Below are 13216 nucleotides of genomic sequence, written 5' to 3' on the forward strand. Positions count from 1 at the left end.
TCTCAATAACATGAGAATCCTGTCCCTTCAAACAGTGACAAAACCTTAAATTGGAACTGACAGCTGAGCAGGAAGGAGATCTGGCTTACTGAAGCAGAGAATTCTGAGGTTCACATTGCTTTGTGCAGCTAACATCACGAGGCAATCCTGTCCCCATCAAACACACCCAGGACAGTATGAGTTTTGACATGGTGTAAAGTTCTCTCACCACTATCCCAATGAAATGCTTTAACATCCAAACCTCAGATGTTTCACTGAGTAATCCTGAGAAGGAAGGAAGAGAAACTCAGTGCTGACAATGACCTTTGTCCTGCCAGCTCAGCCCTGTTCTATTTAAAGTTGTGTCTCCTCTGTGGACTGTCTCGAACACTCTACACACATTCTGATCTCCTGATGCTCTTGCTGAGGGAAGAGGGGAGGGTCACATGGGTGAGGGCACAGGAGAAGCGAGCGTTGGACTCCCAGGCAGACCCAGAGAGGGTCAGCAGGCTGCTGACACTGTAGGTGCTGTCCGAAGCTCGCAGGTAGTTGCTGGTCTGAACCCTGTCCGAAATGACTGCACCGTCCTTCTTCCACTGCACCTCCAGCTCATCGGGATAGAAGTGATTGGCAAGGCACATCAGGTTGGCAGTGCCCTTGGCATTGACCTGTTCCGGCGAGAGGAGCAACAGGGTCAGCTTGGGCTGAAAGTTCTCACGGCCTGAAAGACAAGAGAAATAATTTTAATTCCTACCACTGGAAGGGAATTCAAACCTCCCAATATTCACTGGCCATTCAATCTTTTTGAACATTTGTAGTCAATACAGAATAAACCCAACAAACGACCAGGCATTGTTCAAATTGCTTCTTGGGATGTGAGTGTCACTGGCAGGGCCAGCACTGATTACCCATCCCTACTTGCCCCTGAGAAGGTGATGGTGAAGCAGCAGAGAGAGAAGGGACAGTTTTGGATCATTGTTTATAAAATGAATGTGTGCATCTGGAAGGGCTATCAATGGGAGAGCATTTTAGTGACAGTGATCAGAACTCAGTGAGCTTGAGAGTAGGGATGGAAATGAAGAACCATGGAACAAGTGTAAAAAGTGTAAAACAGGATGGTCTACACCAGAACCTGAGGGGCACCAGTATCCTTGGGGGGAGGTTTGCTCGTGCTCTTTTGCGGGGCTTAAACTAACTCTGCAGGGGCATGGAAACCTAGACGGTAGCTTTAGGGTGCAGGACCTGGAGTTTAGGGAGGTTAGGAACATGGCAGCATTTATTGCCCATCCCTAATCACCCAGAGGGCAGTTTAGAGTCAACCACATTGCTGTGGGTCTGGGGTCACATGGTAAGGATGGCAGTTTCTTAACGGAAAGGACATTCGGGAATCAGATGAATTTTCCTGACAATCATGATGGTTTCATGGTCATCATTAGACTCTAAATTGCAGATTTTTTTGATTGAATTTGAATGCCACCATCTGGTGGATTCTAACCCTGGTCCCCAGAACATTACCTGGATCTCTGGATTAACAGCTCAGCAATAACACCATTAGACCATCACCTCCCTTATCTCATTTTTGGTTGACTGTGAAAGCAAGAAGTTTGTTTATTCTGGAACTGTATAAAACCCCAGTTAGAGCACAGTGAGAGAACTGTGTACGGTTCTGGTCACCACATTACAGGAAGGATGTGATCCCATTAGAGATGGGGACAGAGGAGGGGTTTGTCTGGAATGGGGACTTTGAGCTTTGAGGAATGATTGGTTTGGCTGGGACTGTTTTCTTTGGAACAGAGGTGGCTGAGGGGAGATTTGATGGTCGTGTGTAAAATGATGAGGGGCCTGGACAGAGTGGGTAGGAAAGACTGATTTCCACCAGCACAGAGGGCAATAACCATGGGGAGAGATTGAAATCAGTTGGGGGCAGGATTAGAGGGGAGTTGAGGGTATTTGTTTTCACCCAGAGGCTGGTGGGATGTGGGACTCACTGTCTGAAAGGGTGGAAGAAGTAAAAACCCTCATCACATTGAAAAAATACTTGGTAGTCACTTGAAACAGCGAAACCTCCAGAGCTATGGAGCAAGTGTGGAAAGTGGGAAGGAGCTTGATACCTCTTTAACAAACCTCCAATCACACACAAATCAGGAGAACTTTATCCGAGAACATTGGAGCAGACTCGGATCCACACAATTCGGGAAAGAGTCACATTGGGGTGTCTGTGTAGAAGGTTGTAGATTACATTTCAAACCTTGCTGCACACTGCTGGGCTGAGGCCAAGGGTGAGGCTGCAAAGAGTCTCGATGTCCTGGGGTCAGACAGGGTCACTGCTCCTAATGACCCCATGACCCCTGGAAGGTGAGAGTGGGCAGACAATGGATGAGGACCCAGATCAGGAGACTCCAACCTTAAAGAAAGACTTGCATTTGTGTAGCACCTGTCCCCAACTCAGGATGTCCCAAAGGCTCTTTCTAGCAGACTGTGCACAGTGAGATCCCAAACACAGTATGATAATGAGCAGCAAAATAGGTTTTTCGTGATTTTTATTGGGGAATAAATATTGATCAGGGACACCAAGGGGAACTGACTGCTCTTCATCTAATAGTGCCATGGAATGGCATCTTTCAAAAATGAAAGACTCTCAGTTCATCCAAAAAATGAAGAATAGTTCGTTGAAGATGAAGTTGCAGGTAGGTAGGGGAGTGACCAAGTCATTTGGTTTGCTTTCCTTTATTGGTCAGTCCATTGAGTATTGGAGTTGGGAGCTGTTGCGGCTGTACAGGACTTCGGTTAGGCCACTTTTGGAATACTGTGTGTAATTCTGGTCTCCTTGCTACAGGAAAAATGTTGTGAATCTTAAAATGATCCAGAAAAGATTTACAAGGATGTTGCTAAGGTTGGAGGGTTTGCACAAAAGGGAGAGGCTGAACAGGCTGAAGCTGTTTTCCCTGGCTCATTGCAGGTTGATGGGTGACCGTATAGAGGTTTATAAAATCATGAGCGGCATAGATAGGGTGAATAGCGAAGATCTTTTCTCCAGAGCAGGGGAGTCCAGAACTGGAGGGCATAGGCTGACGGTGACAGGGGAAAGATTTAAAAGGGACCTAAGGGGCAACGTTTTCATTCAGAGGGTGCTAAATGTATGAAAAGAGCTACCAGAGGAGGTGGTGAAGGCTGGGACAATTACAACATTTAAAAGGCATGGATATGTAAATAAGAAGAGTTTAGAGGGATATGGGCATCAATCCAGCCCTAAACATTTCAGGCTCTTCCAAAGACATTTACAGAGAGTTTTGTTTGACAAGCTACACTGTTGCAATGTCAGGAACGTGGCAGCCAGTTTCTACACAGCAAGATCCAAGTAGAAGCACTGAGATCAAAGAGCAATAATGAAGTTGGATTAATGATAAATATTGGCCTGATCAGCTTCCCTCCAGTGTGGAAACAGACAGTTCAGCCTGACAAGTCCACACCAACCCTCCGAACAGCAACCCACCCAGAAACATTCCCTACATTTACTCCTGATTATTTCAGCTAACACTATAGGCAATTTAGAATGGCCAATTCACCTGACCTGCACATCTTTGGAGTGATGTCCTGTAAACCCACACAGACACAGGTAGAATGTGCAAACACCACACAGACAGTTTCCCAACGATGGGAATTGAACCCAGATCCTTGATGCTGTGAGGTAGCAGTGCTAACCACTGAGCCACCATGCCTGAAGGTAACCCAAAGAGAAAGTAATTTGGTTCAATTGGATGGAAAATGAGAAAACGGAAGGTGAAGAAGAAGGTAGGATTGCTGGTTAGTGATGGGATTGATTGTTACCAGAAAATAAAAGGTCGGGACGGACATTTTAAAATCAAAGGAACCAAAGAAGTGCAGGGAAAATCAATAATAGAATAAACTTAAAGAGTTTGTAACTAAATGCACAAAGCATTCCGAGTAAGGGAGACAAAAGTTATGCCATAAATCCAGGTAAATTGAGTTTCCAAGGAAATTAAACTAGTTAAAGTGGAGGAGGGCTCAGAGGAGATTATTTAAGATTCTAGAAGATGTAAAGGGACAGAGAGTGTGGAAAGGATCAGGAGTCGAATGTAAAGCACAGCAGAAAAGAGAGCAATGATGGGAATGAGGGCAGTCAATGTAGGACTGAGGGTGTTGTACTTAAATGCACACAGTATACACAATGAGCTTGTAGTGCAGATTGAAACTGGCAGGTACGGTGTTATGGGTATCACAGAGACATGGCTGTAAGGGGATCCAGGCTGGGAACTAAATATCCAAGGATCCATGTCCCATCAAAAGGACAGGCAGGTGGGCAGAGGGGGAAGAGTTTCCTTGTTAGTGTGAAATAAAATTCAATCAATAGTAAGAAGTGATAGAGAGACAGTAGGTGTAGAATCTGTGTGGGTAGAGTTGAGGAACCACAAGAAATAAAGAATCTGATGCAAGTTATGTCCAGGTCTCCAAGCATTAATCAGGGGGTGGGGAAGGAAATCAATCAGAAAACAGAAAAGCCTTAACAAAATGTCAGGGCAGACGTCAATGAATAGGTGGTCTGGGTAGAACGTCTCAAGGAAAGGATCTCATGGAATGTCTATGAGATGGTTTTTGGAGCAGCTTGTGGTTGAGCCATTATGGAACAGGCAGGTCTGGATTCAGTGATGTGGAATGAGGCAAACTTGACTAGTGAGTTTAAGGTGAAAATATCCCTGTGGATAAATGACCATAATATGTTAGAATTCCCCCTGTAGTTTGAGAGAGAAGCTGCAATCAGATGGAACAGTATTTCAATTGAGTAAAGGTAACTCCAAAGACATGAGGAAGGAGCTGGCCAGAGTTGGTTGTAAGGGGAGCTGAGCAGGTAGATGGGAGGGTAGCAAACAGCAGAGTTTCTGGGGTAATTCAGGAAGCAGAACAGGAATTCATCCCAAAAAAGAAGAAACATACTAAGGGGAGAACAAGGCAACCATGGCTGATGGGGGAGGTCAAGGACAGCATAAAAGTAAAAGAAAAGGCATACAATATGGTGGAGAATAGTGGGAAGCCAGAGGATTAGGAAGTCTTTAAAAACCTGTAGAGGACAACGATAATAGCATTAAGGATGGGGAAGGTGAAATGTTGGGGTAAGCGCACCAGTTATATAAAAGAAGATTTTATGAGTGTTATCAGATATATAAAAAGGAAGAGGGAGGCAACAATAGAGATTGGATCACTGGAAAATGAGGTTGGAGAAAGAATAATATAAATAGCAAAGGAATTGAATAGATACTTTGCATCAGTCTGCACCATGGAAAACACCAGCAGTGCACCAGTACTTCAAGACTGTCGGGGGCAGGGGGAGTGTAGTGGACTTCACTAAGGAGGAGGTACTGGGGAAGCTGGAAGGTCTGAATGCGGATAACGCACCCAGACTGGACGAACTACCCCCATGTGTTTTGAAGGAGATTGTTGAGGAGATTGTGGAGGCATTGGTGATGATCTTTCAGGAATCAATGGAGTCAGGGTGTGGAGGTGGGGTGGGGATGGATTTGGTGGGGGCAAGGGACAGGAAAATGGCTCACATACCACCCCTGTTTAAGAATGGAGGGAGGTAGAAGATGGGACATTATAGGCCAGTTAGCCTGGACTATTGTTGGTAAGGTTTTAGACTTCAATTTAAGGATAAAATTGCAGCGGACTTGGAAGTGCAATGAGAAAATAGGACTGAGTCAACACGGCTTCATCAAGGGGAGGTCCTGCCTGGCAAATCTGTTAGAATTTTTTGAGGAGGCAATGAGCCAGTCAGCCAAAGGAGAGTCCGAGGAAGTAATCTATTTGGATTTCCAGAAGGCATTTGACATAAGATAAGTGCCCACAGTGATGGGGCAATGTACTGGCATGGACTGAGGACTGGCAGGTAGGCATAAAGCAGACCGTGAGGAACAATGGCCGCTGGTGACGAGTAGAGTTCTGCAGGTGTCAATGTTGGGACCATCACTATTCACGTTATACATGAACAATCTGGATGAAGGAAGTGAAGACATTGTTGCTACGTTTGCAGACAACATGAGATAGGTGGAGGGACAGGTAGTGTTGAGGAAGTGGGAAGGCTGTAAAAGATCCTGGATAGGCTCGGAGAGTGGGCAAAGAAGTGGCAGATAGAATGCAATGTGTGACAGTGTGAGGGTGTGCACTTCGGTAGGAAGAAGAAATACAAAGACTGTTTGTTAAATGAGGAAAGCCTTTGGAAATCTAAAGCACAAACCTCTTTCAGGGTTCTCTGAAGGTTAACAGGCAGGTCCAGTTTGTGCTTGGGAAAGCAAATGAAATATTAGCATTCATTTCAAAAGGGCCAGAATACAAGAGCAGAGATGTACTGCTGAGGCTGTGTAAGGCTCTAGTCAGACTGCATTTGGAATGTTGTGAACAGATTTGGGTCCCAAATTCTAAGAAACAATATGCTGGCATTGGAGGAGTTTACAAGAATGATCCTGGGGATGAAGGGCTTGTCATATGAGGTGTGGTTGAGGACTCTGGGTCTGTACTCGCTGGAGTTGAGAAGGACGAGGAAGGATCTCATTGAAATTTACAGAATACTGATAGGCCTGGATAGAGTGGATGCAGAGAGGATGTTTCCAAAAACAGGAGAGACTCGAGAACCAAGGCACAGCCTCAGAATGAAGGGCCAACCATTTAGAGCTGAGATGAGGAGGAATTTCTTCAGCCAGAGGTTGGCGAATCTGTGGAACACATTGTTACAGAGGGCAGTGGAGGCCAAGGCACTGAGTGTATTTAAGACAGAGATAATTAGGTTTGTGATTGTTAAGGGGATGGAACGTTCCTGTGGAGTAGGCAGGAGAATGGGGGTGAGTAGCATATCTGCCAAGATCAAATGGCAGAGCAGATTCAATGGGCTGAATGGCTGATTTCTGCTCCTATTTCTTAAAGTCTTCTGGAGAGTTTCCCCAAAACCCTGGAACACTGAACCCACTGAACTGTGAGCCCTGCTGTAGCTGTTTGTCATCAGAACTTTGCCAAGAGATAACCAAAGAGTGGAGAGAATGTGCTTCCAAGTGGGAATTTCAGGATACTTTGCAGTTCCTGGAATGCCATGATTACAGGAAGTGTGGTCAGTGACAGCAGTTGGAACTCTGGATTTTGGAGCTTGAGCAGCAGCTGGTGTCAGTGCGGAGCGTCCGTGAGGCTGAGAACTCCATGGAGAGCACGTTTCTAGATGTGGTCATATGCAGCTTCAGAGTATGCAGGGAGAGAGGGAATGGGGGAGCAGCAGACAGTCCAAAAGGACCAGGCAGCTAGTGCAGGAATCCCCTGAGTGCATCCCACTCTCCAACCAGGATTCAGTTCAGAATCCTGATGAGAATGATGGTTAATCTGGGGAGTGCAGCCAGAGCCAAGTCCCTGGCACCACGGGGGGCTCAGCTGTACAGGGGGGCACAAGAAGACTGGAAGAGTGAGAGGAGAGGAGATTCAAGAGTGAGGGCAATCGATAGGTGTTTCTGCAGCTGCAGATGGGAATCCAGGATGTTGTGTTGTCTCCCTGGTGACAGAGTGAAGGATGTCACTGAGCGGCTGCAGAGCACCCTGAGGGGAGAGGGGGAACAGGCAGCAGTTGTGGTCCACATCAGTCCCAGTGACAGAGGGAGGAAAGGGATGTGGTCCTCCAGTCAGAATTTAGGGAGCTTGGGAGGAAATTAGGAGCAGGAGCTAAAAGGTAGGAATCTTCAGATTCCTCCCATTATCCCATGCAAGTGAGAAGAGGAACAGGAGGGTAACGCAGGTGACTGTGGAGCTGGAGAAAAGGTCCAGGAGGGAGGGCTTTAGATTTTTGGGACATTGAGAGTGGGTCTGGGGGAGATGGCACCTGGACAGACCTGACAGTGTTGCTCCTGAACAGAGCTGGGACTGAGTTCCTTTGTGGTGATTTACTCGTGCTGTTGGAGAGGGTTTAAACTAACTTGGCAGGGCTGTGAGAGCCGGGGGGAATATCAGAGAGGAACACCAAGGTCCACAGAATTCTCAGTGCAGTCAATAAGTCACCACCCAGTGGGAAGGATGTGAAGGAATACAAATGCAAGGAATTTACAGAAACCTACAAATATGTTAGAGTCGTTATAAATTGGGGGAAGGGGTCTTTAATTTCTGAATATAGACAGGGGTAGTAGCAATGTAAAGGGCAGAGAGGGGCCAAAGGTGTGAGACTTTGTTCAGGTGAATTTTCAGGTGGCATCGTGGCCAGTGAAAAAGGCTGTCTAAGAGTACATGGGATCTTGACCAACTGGGCCAGTGGGCTGAGGAATGGCAGATGGAGTTTAATTCAGATAAATGTGAGTGCTGTATTTTGGTAAGACACAGGAGATGGGTGAGATCCTCAACAAATATTTCAGGTCAGTATTTATTGTGGAGAATGACATGAATGCAAGGGAATTTGGAAAATATAGCGCTGCTTTCAAAAAGTCCACAATACAAATGAGGAGATGCAAAAGGTCTTTAAACATATAAAGGTACGTAAATCCCTAGGATCTGATCAGGTGTATCCCAGAACATTGTGGGAACTAGGGAAGAGATTGCTGGGCCCCTTGCTGAGATATGTTTATCATCGACAACTACAGGTAAGGTGTTGGAGAACCAGAGAGGTTGGCTACTGTTGTATCATTATTTCAGAATGGCTATAAGGAAAAGCCAGGGAACTATAGACCAGTGAGCATGATGTCAGTGCTGGGTAAGATGTTGGAGTGGATTCTGAGGGATAGGATTTCCTTCCATTTGGATAATCAATGTGGTTTTGTGCATTGGAAATTGTGTCTCCATTATTTAATTGAGGAGGTGACAAAGAAGATTGATGAAGGCAGAACAGTAGACAGTGTCTGTATGGACTTCAGTAAAGTATTTGACAAGGTTCCACATGATAGACTGGTTCGTAAGGTTAGACCACATGGGATCCAGGGGAAGCTAGCCATTTGGGTAAAAACATTAGCTTGAAAATATGAGAGAGGGAGTGGTGGTAAAGGGTTGATTTTCAGATTGGAGAGCTGTGAATAGCTGTGTGCCGCAAGGAGTGGTGCTGGGTCCACTGCTTTTGGTCATTTAAATAAATGATTTCACTGTGAATATAGGAGTTAACATAAGTTTGTAAATGACATCAAAATTGGTGGGACAGTGGATATTGAAGAAGATTATCTCAGGGTACAGTGGGACCTTGATCAGATGGGGCAATGGGCAGAGATGTGGCAAATGGAGTTCAGTTTAGATAAATGTGAGCTGTTGCATTCTGGAAAGGCAAACCAGGGCAGGACTTATACAGTTAATGGGAGGGCCCTGTGGAGTGTTGCTGAACAAATTGACTGAGGGGTGAGGGGTGAGGGGTGAGGTGAGGGTGAGGGGTGAAGGTGAAGGTAAGGGTAAGCTGCATTATTCCTTAAAACTGGATCACAGGGAGACAGGGCGATGAAGAAGGTTTTGGGAACGTTTACCTTTATTGGTCACTGTGTTGAGTATCGGAGTTGGGACATCATGTTGCAGCTGTACAGGAGATTGGTGAGGCCATTTTGGGAATAATGTGAACAATTCTGATCTTTCTGTGATAGGAAGGATGTTGTTAAACTTTTAAAAGGTGCAGAAAGAGATTTACAAAGATTTTGCTAGGAATTGAAGGGTTTGAATGATAGGGAGAGGATAAATAAACTGGTGCAATTTTTCCTGCAGCATTGGAGGCTGAGAAATTTATAAAATCATGAGGGACATAGATAATGTGACTAATTGAGGAAGCATGTGAATATTTTGGATAGATGACAAATTATATTCCCAAAGGTCATTCCAGGGATGAGGAACATAAGTTATGAAGTTTGATTGGAGAATTTGGGACTGTCTTCTTTGGAGAAGGCTGGAAGGAGATTTGTTCGAGGAATTCAAAATCAGGAGGGGCCTGAACAGAATAAATAGGGAGAAAATGTTCCCAATTGAGAAAGGATTGAGACCGAGAGAACACAGATTGAAAGTAATTGGTAAAAGTAACAAAAGAAGAGGAAAAACATTTTCAGCCAGTGGGTGGTTAAGGTGTGGAATGCACTGCCTGAGAGTGTGGTGGAGGCAGCTTCAACTGAAACATTTTGAAGGGAATGAGACTGTTATTTGAAAAGGAACAATGTGCAGGGTGACAGGGAGAAGGCAGGAGAATGACCCTCAGTGAATTGCGCATTCAGAGAACCAGTACAGACAGGATGGCTGGAATGGCCTCCTTGTGCACTGTAACAATTCTGTGATTGTGTGATTGAGCAGAGTTAAAGCTGGGGGAGGTGGGAGCTCGGTGTCTCACTGTGCTGCTGCTGCTGCTGCTGAGGTCAGTGAGATCAGAGACTGGGACAGGGAGCCAGAGCTCACATCAAACTCTGTCCCGTGTCCGTCACACTGAGACTGGCAGGAGGCTACTCACTGATTTCACTCCATGCTGCAGGAATGGGACCACAGGCTGCAAATGGACAGAGCTCCTCCACACGGTGAGTAAAACTTACTGACTTATATCTTGCTTTTTAAAGGGGGCAATGGACATATAAAAATACAGCTGGACACATTATTAGACACAGTGCTCCTCAATCAACTATTTCATTCACTGCAGCTCCCGACTAACACCTTCAACAATTCAGCATTTGTGTTTTAGAAGTTGTGTTTCAGTATTGACAGGGTTAATAACAGAGGATTGAGGTTTACTTACTCAGTCTGAGCTTGGTTCCTTTACCGAACGTAAGCCACAGTGAGAGCTCCCAGTGCAGAGGCTGTACAAAAACCTCAGCTCTCTGCTTCCCTCTGTGACTTTCAACCTCTCCCTGTCTCTCCCTCATTTATGTCTTTCTTCCTCTCTCTTTCTCTCATTCTGTTTCTCTCTCTGAGATGTGTCCAGCTGGACTCGCGAAGTCTATTAAATTTATTTTTTGATGTTAACTCATGCAGCCATTCTTCACACGTGGCCATGGAGTGGAAGAGGGAAACTTGAAGCCTTCAGTGAATGGTGGACACCACAGGAACTGGAGTGTGTAGGGGACAGTGACAATTCTGGCACGGGGTAATTTGTTCAGTTTCATTTGTATATCACTGTGTTGGTATCAGTGACAGAGGTAGGGCTGTGTCTCTATTATTATTTATAACATATAATTGTGAATGTGTCAGTACAGGAGGTGGTGCTGTGTGTATTGAGGTTTTTGTACGGCTCTATCACTGTGAAGACCAGCTGCTATACTGCTGACAGTAATAGTCAGCGACATCCTCATTCTGAACGTTGCTGATTGTCAGGGTGAAACTGGTCCCTGATCCACTGCCGGTGAATCGATCGGAGATTCCTGTGAATCGAGTTGCTGCATTATAGATCAGGAGAGAGGGTTTCTGACCTTCTCTCTGCTGGTACCAAGCAAGGTTGCTGCTGATGCTTTGACTGGCCGTACAGGTGATGGTTGCGGTCTGGCCCCGTCCCACTGACAGCACCGGGGGAGACTGGGTCATGATGATGGCCCCACTGATACCTGAGGGGTCAGAGAGGAACACAGTGAAGTCAGAACTGTCACAGAAAGGGCTGGTCAAATGAGAGATTGTTGGAGACTCTGAGCATTCCTCTGGTTTCAGCATTTTCCCTTCAATCACAAGTCAGTGGAATTGGAGTGAAATGGAGAGCAGCTAAAGATCAAGGTGGAAGGAGAGAGATTTGTACCTGCGACACAGAATGCCAGGGGCCAGATCAGCTGGATGTGTGAAATCATGGTGTGTGCTCCTGTCCCTGTGCCTGGTTCCTGATAAACTCTCCCTTCACTGGGCTCTGCTTTATAAAGCTGCAGCCTGTGAGAGTCTGACTGGGTGTTCCTCAGTATGTAAATGGCATCAGGCAGAGAGAGCCACGTCAGCCCCTCACACTTCCTCTTCGCTCTCTCTGTCTCCGCCATTCTCCCTCTCTGTCTGTCTATCCTAGAGAGATATTGATGTGAACTGCGCTGAATTAGACCATTTGGCCCATTGTGTCTGTGCTGGACAACAAAGAGCTTGACAAACTAATCCCATTTTCCCGCTCTTGGTCCATAGGCCTGGAAGCTACAGCAACACAAATGTATATCTAAACATTGCTGCAATGTCACGAGAGTTTGTGACTCAAACAGCCTTTCAGGCAGTGAGTTCCAGACTCCCAGCACCCTCTGGGTGAAAACATTTCTCCTCAACTCACCTCTCACTCTCTAAGTCGACTGGGCCTGAACTCACTTGAGTTCAGAAGGATTAGAGTGAATCAGATTGAAATGTATAAATTTCTAACAGGGCTGGGCAGGGAGGAGTTTCCCCTGGTTGGGAATTCTGGAACCGGGGACCCAGTCTTGGGGGATACAAAGTTGACCATTTAGGACTGAGATGAGGAAACATTTCTTCACTCAGAGGGTAGTCAACCTGTTGAACTCTGTACCTACGATCCTGACAGCTATGGAGGAAAGAGAATTGAATATATTCAAGATTATTGTTTTGCCTTTTCACAGCATGAATGGAATGGGGAATAAGCAGGAATATGACTTTGAGATGGAGGATCAGCCATGATCATACTGAATGACAGAGCAGACACAAAGGGCTGAGTGGGCTACTCCTGTTTCTGTGTTTCCGTGTCTGTATTACCCTCAGTTTCTGACACCTTTATCCGTGTAAAAAGTGTCTTCCTGTCGAATCTATCTGTGACCCTCATAATCTTACAGCCCTCTGTCAGGTTTCCTCTCAACCTTCACTGCTCCAAGGAAAACAACCCCAGTCTTTCCAATCTTTCCTCATCACTCAGACACTACAGCCCAGGCAGCATCCTGGGAAATCTCTGCACCCTTCCGAATACAATCACTTCCTTCCCACAATGTGGTGACCAGATCCTGTCTCTGTCTCTTTATCACTTTCTCTCTTTATCACTCTCTCTCTCTTCCCATTCTGTCTCACATCTGCCAACTCTTTCTCTCTATCTCTCTCTTTGGCACTCTTAATCTCTCCCATTCTCTCTCTCTCTCTCGCACTCTGTCCCATCATCATTCTCTTCAACTCACTCACACTTTCTCACTCTGTCTCATAATCTCTATTTCTCCATCTCTCACTGTTTCCCTCACTTCCTCCCTTTCTTGTTTCTTATCTATTCCTTCTTCTTTCTCCATCCTTCCTCTCCACCTACCTGGTCTCTCTCTCTCTCTCTCTCCGTCCCTCTTAGTCACACTATCTCACACCCTATTTCTTTCCC

At 45.8% G+C, this 13216-nt stretch overlaps 1 pseudogene; it reads right to left on the minus strand.

Moving 5' to 3' along the window:
* Positions 1-105: 105 nt before the first annotated feature.
* The window catches only part of LOC132818896 (immunoglobulin kappa light chain-like), a 107932-nt pseudogene continuing 94821 nt past the window's right edge, over positions 106-13216 (minus strand).

This window comes from Hemiscyllium ocellatum, chromosome 9 (assembly GCF_020745735.1).
Source record: "Hemiscyllium ocellatum isolate sHemOce1 chromosome 9, sHemOce1.pat.X.cur, whole genome shotgun sequence".
Taxonomy (NCBI): domain Eukaryota; kingdom Metazoa; phylum Chordata; class Chondrichthyes; order Orectolobiformes; family Hemiscylliidae; genus Hemiscyllium; species Hemiscyllium ocellatum.